Raw genomic sequence first — 12,397 nt, forward strand, 5'->3', positions numbered from 1 at the left:
AAATTAGTAAAAGAAAATGATTATTTAGATTCGTGGCGTTTACTTAACGGGAATAGGCCTGGATTTTCATACTTTTCCCTAGTTCATCATACATACTCCAGGATAGATTATATATTTGTTTCTAAAGATTTTGCAACGAGGATTTGTAAAATGGAAATGGGGGTAATAAAAGTAACTGATCATGCCTTGTTAAGTCTAGAATTTACAGTTAAGAAAGATTATAAAGAGGCATATAGATGGAAGCTGAATACAAAGATATTGAAATATAATAAAATAGTAGATAAAATTTGGAAGGAACTGTCGGAGTCATGGGAAATTAATGAAAAAGGAGGAACAGCTGGGTCAGTCATTTGGGACACCATGAAGGCTGTAGCAAGAGGAATCTGTATTAGAGAAACATGTAGTTTAAAAAGACAACAACGTGCAGAACAGGAAAAGTTAGAGATAGAAATTAAAAACTTGGAGGAAAGATATTGTCGAGTTAAAGATAAATATAAATTAGTGGAAATACAAGCTAAGAAGAAACAATTAGAAAATTTAAATATAGAAGAGATTCAAAAGAATTTAATGTATATGAAAAGGGAATATTTTGAAAACAGTGATAAGAACTCGAGGTTGCTTGCCAAGCTCACACAAAAAGAAAAAGGGAGGAATGGGATAGAAACGTTGAAAGATAGCCGAGGGAATTATTGTCATGCAATGAAAGCTAAAATAAAAATTTTTCAGGAATTCTATCAGGAATTGTATAAGGGTAAAGAAATTCAACAAGAAAAGGTGGAGGAGTATATTGGAAGGTTTATAAAGAAGGGAATAAAATTAGAATATAAGGAGTTAATGGAGTCAGTAATAACTCAAAGAGAAGTTGAAGAGGTTATTGATAAGTTAAAAGTTGGTAAATCACCGGGAGCAGATGGTTTGGGTCCAGAATATTATAAGGTCTTCAAAGACTGTTTAGTTCCAAAATTAATGGAACTTTATAATAGGATATTATCAGGAGAGAAGATACCTGAATCATGGGAACATTCAGTGATAATTCTGATCCCAAAACCAGATAAAGATTTGACTAATCCCGATTCTTATAGACCTATTTCTTTAATAAATCAGGATGCTAAAATTTTTACATCTATTATGGCCAAACGGCTAAATAAATTTTTGGCAGAATATATAGGAGCAGATCAATGTGGGTTTGTGGTAGGAAGGCATATGCATAATTTAGTGGGTAGAGTTTTAAATGTAATAAATGTAATAAAAAAAGCAAATATTAAGGCAGGTATTATGGCATTAGATATTTTTAAAGCTTTTGATTGTGTGAGCTGGCAGGCACTAAAGAGTATTATAGATAAATTGGGATTTGGAAATAAATTTAAAAATGTAATAGAACAGCTATATTCCCAAAATACGGCGGTAGTGGTGGTAAATGACGGACTTACTGAAAAGATACGACTAGCCAGAGGAACAAGACAAGGATGTCCGCTCTCGCCGGTCCTGTTTGTAATGGTTATGGAAGTTTTGGCGAAGGCACTAAGGGAGGATGAAGAGTTAGAAGGAATTGGAGAGGTAAGGGAAATAAAGTTAAACATGTTTGCGGATGACACTTTATTGACCATTAAGAATCCATTAAGAAAATTAGAAAGAATTAAATATCAGTTGAGGGAATTTGAGGAAATTACAGGGTTAAAAATAAATTGGTCTAAATCAGAGATGATGTTGTTTAACTATACCAAGAAGGAAGAAAAGGATTGGGAATTTAAGGGAATGGAATTGAAAGTTAAGAATGAGATTAAATATTTGGGAATTAAAATTACAAAAAAATTAGAGAATCTTGAAAAGGAAAATTTAACGAGGTTAAAGAAAGAGGTATTAGAGAAATTGGAGAAATATAAAAGATTAAATTTATCTTGGTTCGGAAGAATAGCCTTAATAAAAATGAAGATATTAGCTAAAATTAATTTTGTATTTAGAATGTTACCTATAAAAATATCAGAAACCGAGATAAAAAGTTGGCAAAATATTATTAATAAATATTGTAATGGAGAAAAGAGAGCAAGAGTGAATAAAAATAATTGGTACCTAAGCCAAAAAAAGGGGGGAATGGGTCTCCCAAACATAAAATTATACTACGTAGCAAATAGATTAAGACATGTTGTAGAAGCAATTAAGGGAGTAGGAGATTTATATTGGATGGAAGAAAAAACCATAAATAAGGTAGAGATGAATTTGGAGAATGTTTTTTTTAAAGACGGAGGAAGAAAGTGGGTTGGAAGTATAGATAATCCACTCCTGAGGACTCAATGGGAAATTTGGAGTAAATTTAAAGGGAAGCTGCTTCCGAGCAACTCTCCCTTAGCACCGATAATAATGTTAAAGAATTTCCCAGAGGATCTAAAGGGTAGATTATGTAAAATATTAAAAGAGAAAAATAAAATAAGATTAAAGGATTGGGTAAGAGATATTAAAACAAGAGAGGATATGGAAAATTTGTTAAAGGAGAAGAAGCTATCTTGGCTAGAATATGGTCAATTAGAGCAATGGAATAAAAAGTGGATTAAAGATAATAGAATGTGCAGAAAGATGACGAGGTTTGAAGAATTAGTAGTAAGTAAGGAGGAAGGGAAAGGAGGGAGTATAGTTTCAAAAGGATTAATGAGTGAAATATATAAAATATTGTTAGAGAAGGAGTTTAGAGAGAATACAGAGAAAATGGTTTGGGAATCAGATTTGAAGATACAAATAGGGCGACAGAGCTGGGAGGGACTATGGAAACAAAGAGTGTTGAGAAGTTTATCAGTAAGAATAAAGGAGAATTATTTTAAAATCCTATGGAGGTGGTACCTAACCCCGGTTAGATTGAATAAGATAAGTGATCAACATTCAGCAAATTGTTGGAGAGGTTGTGGGGAAAAAGGAACGTATTTACATATGTGGTGGCAATGCAAATATGTACAAAGATTATGGAAGATGGTGTTCTCAGAAATTGAAGAAATAGTGGGAATGAAAATAGAACAAACACCAAAAATAGCATTGCTGTCACTATTTGAAGATATAAAGTGTGGAAAAGGAACTATAGAGCTGATATCGAATTTGTTGGTTGCAGCACGACTGATGGTAGCTAGGAACTGGAAGGTCCAAGGGGAATATTCTATTGAGGAATGGTACAAAGAAGTATGGGACATAGCCATTAATGATAAACTGACATGTAATATTAAGTGGAGAAAAGGCGTAACTAAAATAAATGAGTTCGAAGGAATTTGGAAACAGTTCCTAGTGTTTGTGTTTACTAAGGGAAGTGGGAAACCACCAGCAGAAGAAACGATTAGATTTTGGACTCAAGAATGATCCCGAGGTGGGGGGTGCACTTTTATGTTAAGAACGAAGATGTTGTAGTATGATAAGGTATATGTAATAGTTTTTGATATTTGTACTCAACAATCATTCAATATGTATGCAGCAGATATTTGATGTTTTTTTTTTTTTTCTTATTGTGTTTTGTTTCAGTTATATTTTGGTAATGTTTACCTATGTTTATATAGTGTTGAAAATGAATAAAAATTTAATAATAATAATAAAAAAAAAGGTTCCGAATTTGGTTCCGGGTTAGGTTCCGGGTTACGTTCCGGGTTAGGGTTAGGTTCCGGGTTAGGGTTAGGATTAAGGTTAGGTTCCGGCTAACATTCCGTGTTAGGGTTAGGGTTAGGGTTAGGTTCCGGGTTAGGTTCCGGGTTAGGTTCCGAATTTGGTTCCGGGTTACGTTCCGGGTTAGGGTTAGGTTCCGGGTTAGGGTTAGGATTAAGGTTAGGTTCTGGCTTACATTCCGGGTTAGGGTTAGGGTTAGGGTTAGGTTCCGTGTTAGGTTCCGTGTTAGGTTCTGGGTTAGGGTTAGGTTCCGGGTTAGGGTTAGTTTCCGGGTTAGGGTTATGGTTCAGGTTCGGGTTAGGGTTCGGGTTCGGGTTCGGGTTAGGGTTAGGTTCCGTGTTAGGTTCCGTGTTAGGTTCCGGGTTAGGGTTAGGTTAGGGTTAGGGTTAGGGTTAGGGTTAGGGTTACGGTTAGGGTTGGGGTTAGGGTTGGGGGTGGGTTTAGGGTTAGGGTTAGGGTTAGGGTTGGGGTTAGGGTTGGGGTTAGGGTTAGGGTTAGGGTTAGGGTTAGGGTTAGGGTTAGGGTTCGGGTTCGGGTTCGGGTTCGGGTTACGGTTAGGGTTAGGGTTAGGGTTAGGGTTAGGGTTAGAGTTAGAGTTAGGGTTAGGGTTCGGGTTCGGGTTCGGGTTAGGGTTAGGGTTAGGGTTAGGGTTAGGGTTAGGGTTAGGGTTAGGGTTAAGGTTAGGGTTAGGGTTAGGGTTGTGCTCGCATCGGCAGCACATATATTAAAATTGGAACGATACAGAGAAAATTATGGTTAAGGTTAAGGTTAGGGTTAGGGTTAGGGTTAGGGTTAGGGTTAGGGTTAGGGTTAAGGTTAAGGTAAGGGTTAGGGTTAGGGTTAGGGTTAGGGTTAGGGTTAGGGTTAAGGTTAGGGTTAGGGTTACGGTTAGGGTTAGGGTTAGGGTTAAGGTTAGGGTTAGGGTTAGGGTTGTGCTCGCATCGGCAGCACATATAATAAAATTGGAACGATATAGAGAAAATTATGGTTAAGGTTAGGGTTAGGGTTAGGGTTAGGGTTAGGGTTAGGGTTAGGGTTAGGGTTAGGGTTAGGGTTAGGGTTAGGGTTAAGGTTAAGGTAAGGGTTAGGGTTAGGGTTAGGGTTAAGGTTAGGGTTAGGGTTAGGGTTAGGGTTAGGGTTAGGGTTATGGTTAAGGTTAAGGTAAGGGTTAGGGTTAGGGTTAGGGTTAAGGTTAGGGTTAGGGTTAGGGTTAGGGTTAGGGTTAGGGTTAGGGTTAGGGTTATTATTTATTTATTTATTTAATTACATTTATATACCGCCACACAGCCGAAGCTCTCTGGGCGGTTTACAACATTTAAAAATAGTAAACATTAAAAGTATACAATTTAAAAACACACACACACACACACACACACACAAAAACAGTATAAAAACAACAGTATCCATTTAAAAACAACAATTGTGGGGTCCATTAAAAACAAACTTAACGTTGTTAAATGCTGTTAAAATGCTGTTAAAAATGCCTGGGAGAAGAGAAATGCCTAGGTTAGGGTTAGTGTTAGGATTGTGGGTTAGGGTTAGGGTTTGGATTGTGCTCGCTTCGGCAACACATATACAAAAATTGGAATGATACAGAGAAGATTAGCATGGCCCCTGCGCATCTGGTGAATTTGGTTCACTTACCGCATTGGGAAGCTGCCGTTACCGCCCGTTCTGCGCAATACACGTTTTTGACCGGAACGGGTATCTGAACGTGGTTTTGGGGTAACTTTTGGAGCTTTCTATATTTGTCCCACATTGTCTTGTGCATCTAGTGAGTTTGGTTCACTTACCTCATTGGGAAGGTGCCGTTACTGCCCATTTTCGCAATACGCGTTTTCCGCAAGAACGGGTATTAGAAAGTGGTTTTGGGGGAACTTTTGGAGCTTTCTACATTTGCCCCAACTTGTCACGTGCATCCGGTGAGTTTGGTTCACGTACCCCATTGGGAAGGTGCCGCTACGGCCCATTTTCGCCATACGCGTTTTCGGCGGGAACGGGTACCAGAACTTGGTTTTGGGGGGAACTTTTGGAGCTTTCTATATTTGTCCCTTTCGCAGGAACGGGTGTTAGAACGTTGTTTTGGTGCAACTTATGGAGCTTTCTTTATTTCTCCCAACTTGTCATGTCTATCTGGTGAGTTTTGTTCACTTACCTCATTGGAAAGCTGCCGTTACGGCCCATTTTGCGCAATACGAGTTTTTGCCGGAATGGGTATCTGAACGTTTTTTCGGGGCAACTTATGGAGCTTTCTATATTTGCATAACCCTAACCCGGTTAGGTTCCGGGTTAGGTTTAGGTTCCGGGTTAGGGTTAGGGTTAGGGTTAGGTTCCGGGTTAAGGTTAGGGTTAGGGTTAGGTTCCGGGTGAGGGTTAGGTTCCGGGTTAGGGTTAGGGTTAGTGTTAGGTTCCGGGATATGTTTAGGTTCTGGGTTAGAGTTAGGGTTAGGTTCCGGGTTAGGGTTAGGTACCGGGTTACAGTTAGGGTTAAGTTCCGGGTTAGGGTTAAGTTCCAGGTTAGGGTTAGGTTCCAGGTTAGGTTCCGGGTTAGGTTCTGAGTTAGGTTCCGGGTAAGTTTCCGGGTTATGTTCCGGGTTAGGTTCCTGGTTAGGGTTTGGTTCCGGGTTAGGTTCCGGGTTTGGTTCCGGGTTAGGTTCCGGGTTTGGTTCCGGTTTGGGTTCACGGGTTAGGTTCCGGGTTACGTTCCGGGTTTGGGTTAGGTTCTGGGTTAGGGTTAGGTTCCGGGTTAGGTTTAGGTTCCGGGTTAGGGTTAGGGTTAGGGTTAGGGTTAGGGTTATGGTTAGGTTTAGGGTTAGGGTTAGGGTTAGGGTTAGGGTTAGGGTTGTGCTCGCTTCGGCAGCACATATATTAAAATTGGAACGATACAGAGAAGATTAGCCTGGCCCCTTCGCATCTGGTGAGTTTTGTTCACTTACCTCATTGGGAAGCTGCCGTTATGGCCTTTTTTGCGCAATACGAGTCTTTGCCGGAATTGGTATCTGAACGTCGTTTCGGGGAAACTTATGGAGCTTTATATATTTGTCCCACCTTGTAATGTGCATCTGGTGAGTTTGGTTCACTTCCATTATTGCGAAGTTGCCGTTACGACCCAATTTGCGCAATATGAGTTTTTGCCCAGAACGTATATCTGAATGTGGTTTTGGGGCAACTTTTGGAGCTTTCTATATTTGTCCTACCTTGTCATGTGCATCTGGTGAGTTTGGTTCACTTACCTCATTGGGAAGGTGCCGTTACGGCCCATTTGCGCAATATGCATTTTTGCCGGTATGGGTAACTGAACGTGGTTTTGGGGCAACTTTTAAAGCTTTCTATATTTGTCCCACCTTGTCATGTGCATCTGGTGAGTTTGGTTCACTTACCTCATTGGGAAGGTGCCGTTACGGCCCATTTTTGCAATACACGTTTTTGCCCAAAACGTGTATCTGAACGTGGTTTCGGGGTAACTTTTGGATCTTTCTATATTTGCCCCACCTATTTATGTGCATATGGTGAGTTTGGTTCACTTCCCTTATTGGGAAGGTGCCGTTACGGCCCATTTTGTGCAATACGCATTTTTGCCGGTATGGGTAACTCTACGTGGTTTTGGGCAACTTTTAAAGCTTTCTATATTTGTCCCACCTTGTCATGTGCATCTGGTGAGTTTGGTTCACTTACCTCATTGGGAAGGTGCCTTTACGGCCCATTTTCGCAATACACGTTTTCTGCCGGAAAGGGTATCTGTTTTTTTATTATTATTATTATTATTACAATACTTAAACATGCACATTTACATTCACATAAAAACAACAACAAAAACAACATACTATATAATGTTCAATTTGAATACAAAATCTTATCTTAATAACATAATCAAAATAACCTACAAGTGCACCCCCCACCTCGGGATCTCATTCCTGATTCCAGAATCTCATACTTTCTTCTGCTGGTGGTTTCCCACTTCCTTTTGAAAACACAGATATTAGGAACTGTTTCCAAATTCCTTCATAATCATTTGATTTAGCTATACCTCTTCTCCATTTAATATTACTTGTTAATTTATCATTAATAGCTATATCCCATACTTCTTTATACCATTCTTCAATAGAATATTCCCCTTGAATCTTCCAGTTCCTAGCTACAATCAATCTTGCTGCAATCAACAAATTTGTTATCAGTTCCTTAGTTTCCTTTTTACAATTAAAATCTTCTTCAAATAGTGACAGCAATGCAACTTTTGGTGTTCGTTCTATCTTCATTTCCACAATTTCTTCAATCTCCAAAAACACCATCTTCCACAATTTCTGAACATAGTTACATTCCCACCACATATGCAAATACGTTCCTTTAACCCCACAACCTCTCCAAAAATTTTCTGATTGCTGATTGTTTATCTTATTCAATCTAACCGGAGTTTGGTACCACCTCCATACAATTTTATAATAATTCTCTTTTATTCTTACTGACATATTTCTCAACGCTCTTTGTTTCCATAATCCCTTTCTATATTTGTCCCAACTTGTCATGTGCATCTGGTGAGTTTGGTTCACTTACCTCATTGGGAAGCTGCCGTTACGGCCCGTTTTGCACAATACGATTTTTTTCCGGAATGGGTATCTGAACGTCGTTTCGGGGCAACTTATGGAGCTTTCTATATTTGTCCCACCTTGTCATGTGCATTTGGTGAGTTTGGTTCACTTACCTCATTGGGAAGTTGCCGTTACGGCCCAATTTGTGCAATACGCGTTTTTGCCCAGAAAGGGTATCTGAACGTGGTTTCGGGGTAACTTTTGGAGCTTTCTATATTTGCCCCACCTAGTTATGTGCATATGTTGAGTTTGGTTCACTTCCCTTATTGGGAAGCTGTCGTTACGGCCCATTTTGTGCAATACGCGTTTTTGCCAGGAACGGGTAACTGAACGTGGTTTTGGGGCAACTTTTGGAGCTTTCTATATTTGTCCTACCTTGTCATGTGCATCTGGTGAGTTTGGTTCACTTACCTCATTGGGAAGGTGCCGTTAAGGCCCATTTTCGCAATACGCGTTTTCTGCTGGAAAGGGTATCTGAACGTGGTTTGGGGGCAACTTTTGGAGCTTTCTTTATTTGTCCCAAATTGTCATGTGTATCTGGTGAGTTTGGTTCACTTCCCTTATTGGGAAGGTGCCGTTACGACCTGTCTCTTTGTTGCCGTTTGTTTCAAAGATCCTGGAGCGTGCGGTCTACTCTCGCTGTCTTGACTTTCTTTCTAGTAACTCTGCTTTGGATCCTTTTCAATCTGGATTCCGTCCTCTGCATTCCACCGAAACAGCCCTTACTAAGATCACCAATGATCTCCTTACTGCTAAGTCTAAAGGCCATTATTCCGTTCTTATTCTCCTTGATCTAACTGCAGCCTTTGACACGGTTGATCATGATCTTCTCTTAGATTCCCTTCATGACCTTGGATTTTGTGGCTCTGTCTATAACTGGTTTGCCTCCTATCTAGCGGGTCGCTCTTTCAGCGTGTTGACTAATGGCAGCTCGTCTTCCTCCTTTCCCCTTTCAGTAGGGGTTCCGCAAGGCTCGGTGCTTGGCCCGTTGTTGTTTTCCTTATACATGTTGCCCTTGGGCAAGCTTATTCAATCTCATGGCCTCCAATATCATCTGTATGCCGATGATACACAACTATATCTGTCATCTCCGGAACTTTCTCCTGATGTTCACGATCGTATCTCGGCATGTCTTTCAGATATCTCAGCTTGGCTGCTTCATCGTCGCTTGAAACTTAACATGGCAAAGACTGAATTGCTTGTTTTTCCTCCTAAACCTTCTCCTCATCTCTCATTCTCTCTTACTGTCAATGATGTTACGCTTACTCCGATCAAGGAAGCTCGTAGCCTTGGCTTTATATTTGACTCCTCGCTCTCCTTTATTCCTCATATTGAGGCAGTAGCTAAATCGTCGATTTTTCCTGTATAATATTGCCAGGATTCGATCATTTTTGTCTGTCTCTTCTGCCAAGACGCTTGTTCATGCACTGGTTATTTCACGGTTGGACTACTGCAACCTTCTTCTCTCTGGCCTTCCTTCTTCTCACATCAGTCCGTTGGTTTCTGTTCACCACTCTGCCGCAAAGATCATCTTCTTGGCTCGCCGCTCCGACCATGTTACTCCGCTTCTGAAATCTCTTCATTGGCTTCCAATTCACTTCAGAATCCAATATAAACTTCTGTTAACCTTCAAAGCTTTTCACGGTCTAGTTCCTTCCTATCTCTCCTCTCTCATCTCACACTATTGCCCCGCTCGTGCTCTTCGCTCCTCTGATGCCATGTTTCTCGCCTGCCCAAGGGCCTCTACTTCCCTTGCTCGGCTTCGTCCATTTTCGTTTGCTGCCCCTTACGCCTGGAACGCTCTTCCAGAACATTTGAGAACTACAAGTTCAACCGCAGCTTTTAAAGCTCAACTAAAAACTTTTTTTTCCTAAAGCTTTTAAAACTTGATGTTGTGCAGACTTCTACTGTTACTTTCTATTGTTACTTTTACCCTACCCTGTGCCTGCTTACCCTACCCAGTACCTGTTTGCATTCTCTACCCCTCCTTATTGTTTTACTATGCTTTTATTAGATTATAAGCCTATGCGGCAGGGTCTTGCTATTTACTGTTTTACTCAGTACAGCACCATGTACATTGATGGTGCTATATAAATAAAAAAATTAATAATAATAATACTAATAATAATAATAATAATAATAATAATAACAATAATTTGCGCAATACGCGTTTTTGCCAGGAACGGGTAACTGAACGTAGTTTTCGGGCAACTTTTGGAGCTTTCTATATTTGTCCCAACTTGTCATGTGCATCTGGTGAGTTTGGTTCACTTAACTCATTGGGAAGCTGCCGTTACGGCCCGTTTTGCGCAATACGAGTTTTTGCCGGAAAGGGTATCTGAACGTAGTTTGGGGGCAACTTTTGGAGCTTTCTGTATTTGTCCCAACTTGTCATGTGCATCTGGTGAGTTTGGTTCACTTACCTCATTGGGAAGCTGCCGTTACGGCCCATTTTGCGCAATACACGTTTTTGACCGGAACGGGAATCTGAATGTGGTTTGGGGGTAACTTTTGGAGCTTTCTATATATGTCCCACCTTGTCTTGTGCATCTAGTGAGTTTGGTTCACTTACCTCATTGGGAAGGTGCCGTTATGGCCCATTTTGGCAATACGCGTTTTCTGCATGAACGGGTATTAGAACGTGGTTTTCGGGCAACTTTTGGAGCTTTCTATATTTGCCCAACTTGTCATGTGCATCTGGATAGTTTGGTTCACTTACCTCTTTGGGAAGTTGCCGTTACGGCTCAATTTGCGTAATACGCGTTTTTGCGAAAAACGGGTATCTGAACGTGGTTTCGGGGTAACTTTTGGAGCTTTCTATATTTTCCCCACCTAGTTCTGCGCATCTGGTGAGTTTGGTTCACTTACCTCATTGGGAAGCTGCCGTTACGGCCCATTTTGCGCAATACGCGTTTTTGCCAGGAACGGGTAACTGAACGTGGTTTTGGGGCAACTTTTGGAGCTTTCTATATTTGTCCTACCTTGGCATGTGCATCTGGTGAGTTTGGTTCACTTACCTCATTGGGAAGGTGCCGTTACGGCCCATTTTCGCAATACGCGTTTTCTGCCGGAAAGGGTATCTGAACGTGGTTTGGGGGCAACTTTTGGAGCTTTCTGTATTTGTCCCAACTTGTCATGTGTATCTGGTGTGTTTGGTTCACTTTCTTCATTGGGAAGCTGCTTTTAAGGCCCGTTTTGCGTAATACGCGTTTTTTCCGAGAACGGGTATCTGAACGTGGTTTTGGTGTAACTTTAGGAGCTGTCTATATTTATCCCAACTTGTCATGTGCATCTGGTGAGTTTGGTTCACTTACCTCATTGGGAAGCTGCCGTTACGGCCCGTGTTGCGCAATACGAGTTTTTGCCGGAATGGGTATCTGAACGTCTTTTCGGGGCAACTTATGGAGCTCTCTATATTTGCCTAACCCTAACGCGGTTAGGTTCCTGGTTAGGGTTAGGTTCCGGGTTAGGGTTAGGGTTAGGTTCCGGGTTAGGGTTAGGTTCCGGGTTTGGGTTAGGGTTAGGGTGAGGTTCCGGGTTAGGGTTAGGTTCTGGGTTAGGGTTATTGTAAGGTTCCGGGTTAGGGTTAGAGTTATGTTCCGGGTTAGGGTTAGGTTCCGGGTTAGGGTTAGGGTTAGGTTCCGGGTTAGGTTACGGGTTAGGTTCCGGGTTAGGTTCCGGGTTAGGGTTACGTTCCGGGTTACGTTCCGGGTTAGGTTCGGGTTAGGTTCGGGGTTAGGTTCCGGGTTTTGTTCCAGGTAAGGTTCCGGGTTAGGTTCCGGGTTAGGTTCCGGGTTAGGGTTAGGTTCCGGATTAGGGTTAGGGTTAGGGTTAGGTTTCGGATTAGGTTCCGGGTTAGGTTCCGGGTTAGGGTTAGGTTCCGGGTTAGGGTTAAGGTTAGGGTTAGGTTCCGTGTTAGGCTCCGTTGTTGGTTCCGGGTAAGGGTTAGGTTCCGTGTTAGGGTTAGGTTCCGGGTTATGGGTTAGGTTCCGGGTTAGGGTTAGGGTTAGGGTTAGGGTTAGGGTTAGGGTTAGGGTTAGGGTTAGGGTTAAGGTTAGGGTTAGGGTTAGGGTTAGGGTTAGGGTTAGGGTTAGGGTTAGGGTTAGGGTTGTGCTCGCTTTGACAGCACATGTACTAAAATTGGAACGATACAGAGAAGATTAGCATGCCCCTGCGCA

The 12,397-nt window shown here is 41.4% G+C and overlaps 3 pseudogenes; all 3 read left to right on the forward strand.

The window, feature by feature from the left end:
- Positions 1–5,185: 5,185 nt before the first annotated feature.
- LOC134411739 (U6 spliceosomal RNA) lies at positions 5,186–5,254 on the forward strand (annotated as a pseudogene).
- Positions 5,255–6,477: 1,223 nt separating this feature from the next.
- Positions 6,478–6,546, forward strand: LOC134411775 (U6 spliceosomal RNA; annotated as a pseudogene).
- A 5,783-nt stretch (positions 6,547–12,329) lies between these two features.
- On the forward strand, positions 12,330–12,397 carry LOC134411773 (U6 spliceosomal RNA; annotated as a pseudogene).

Source organism: Elgaria multicarinata, chromosome 20, assembly GCF_023053635.1.
Source record: "Elgaria multicarinata webbii isolate HBS135686 ecotype San Diego chromosome 20, rElgMul1.1.pri, whole genome shotgun sequence".
NCBI lineage: Eukaryota > Metazoa > Chordata > Lepidosauria > Squamata > Anguidae > Elgaria > Elgaria multicarinata.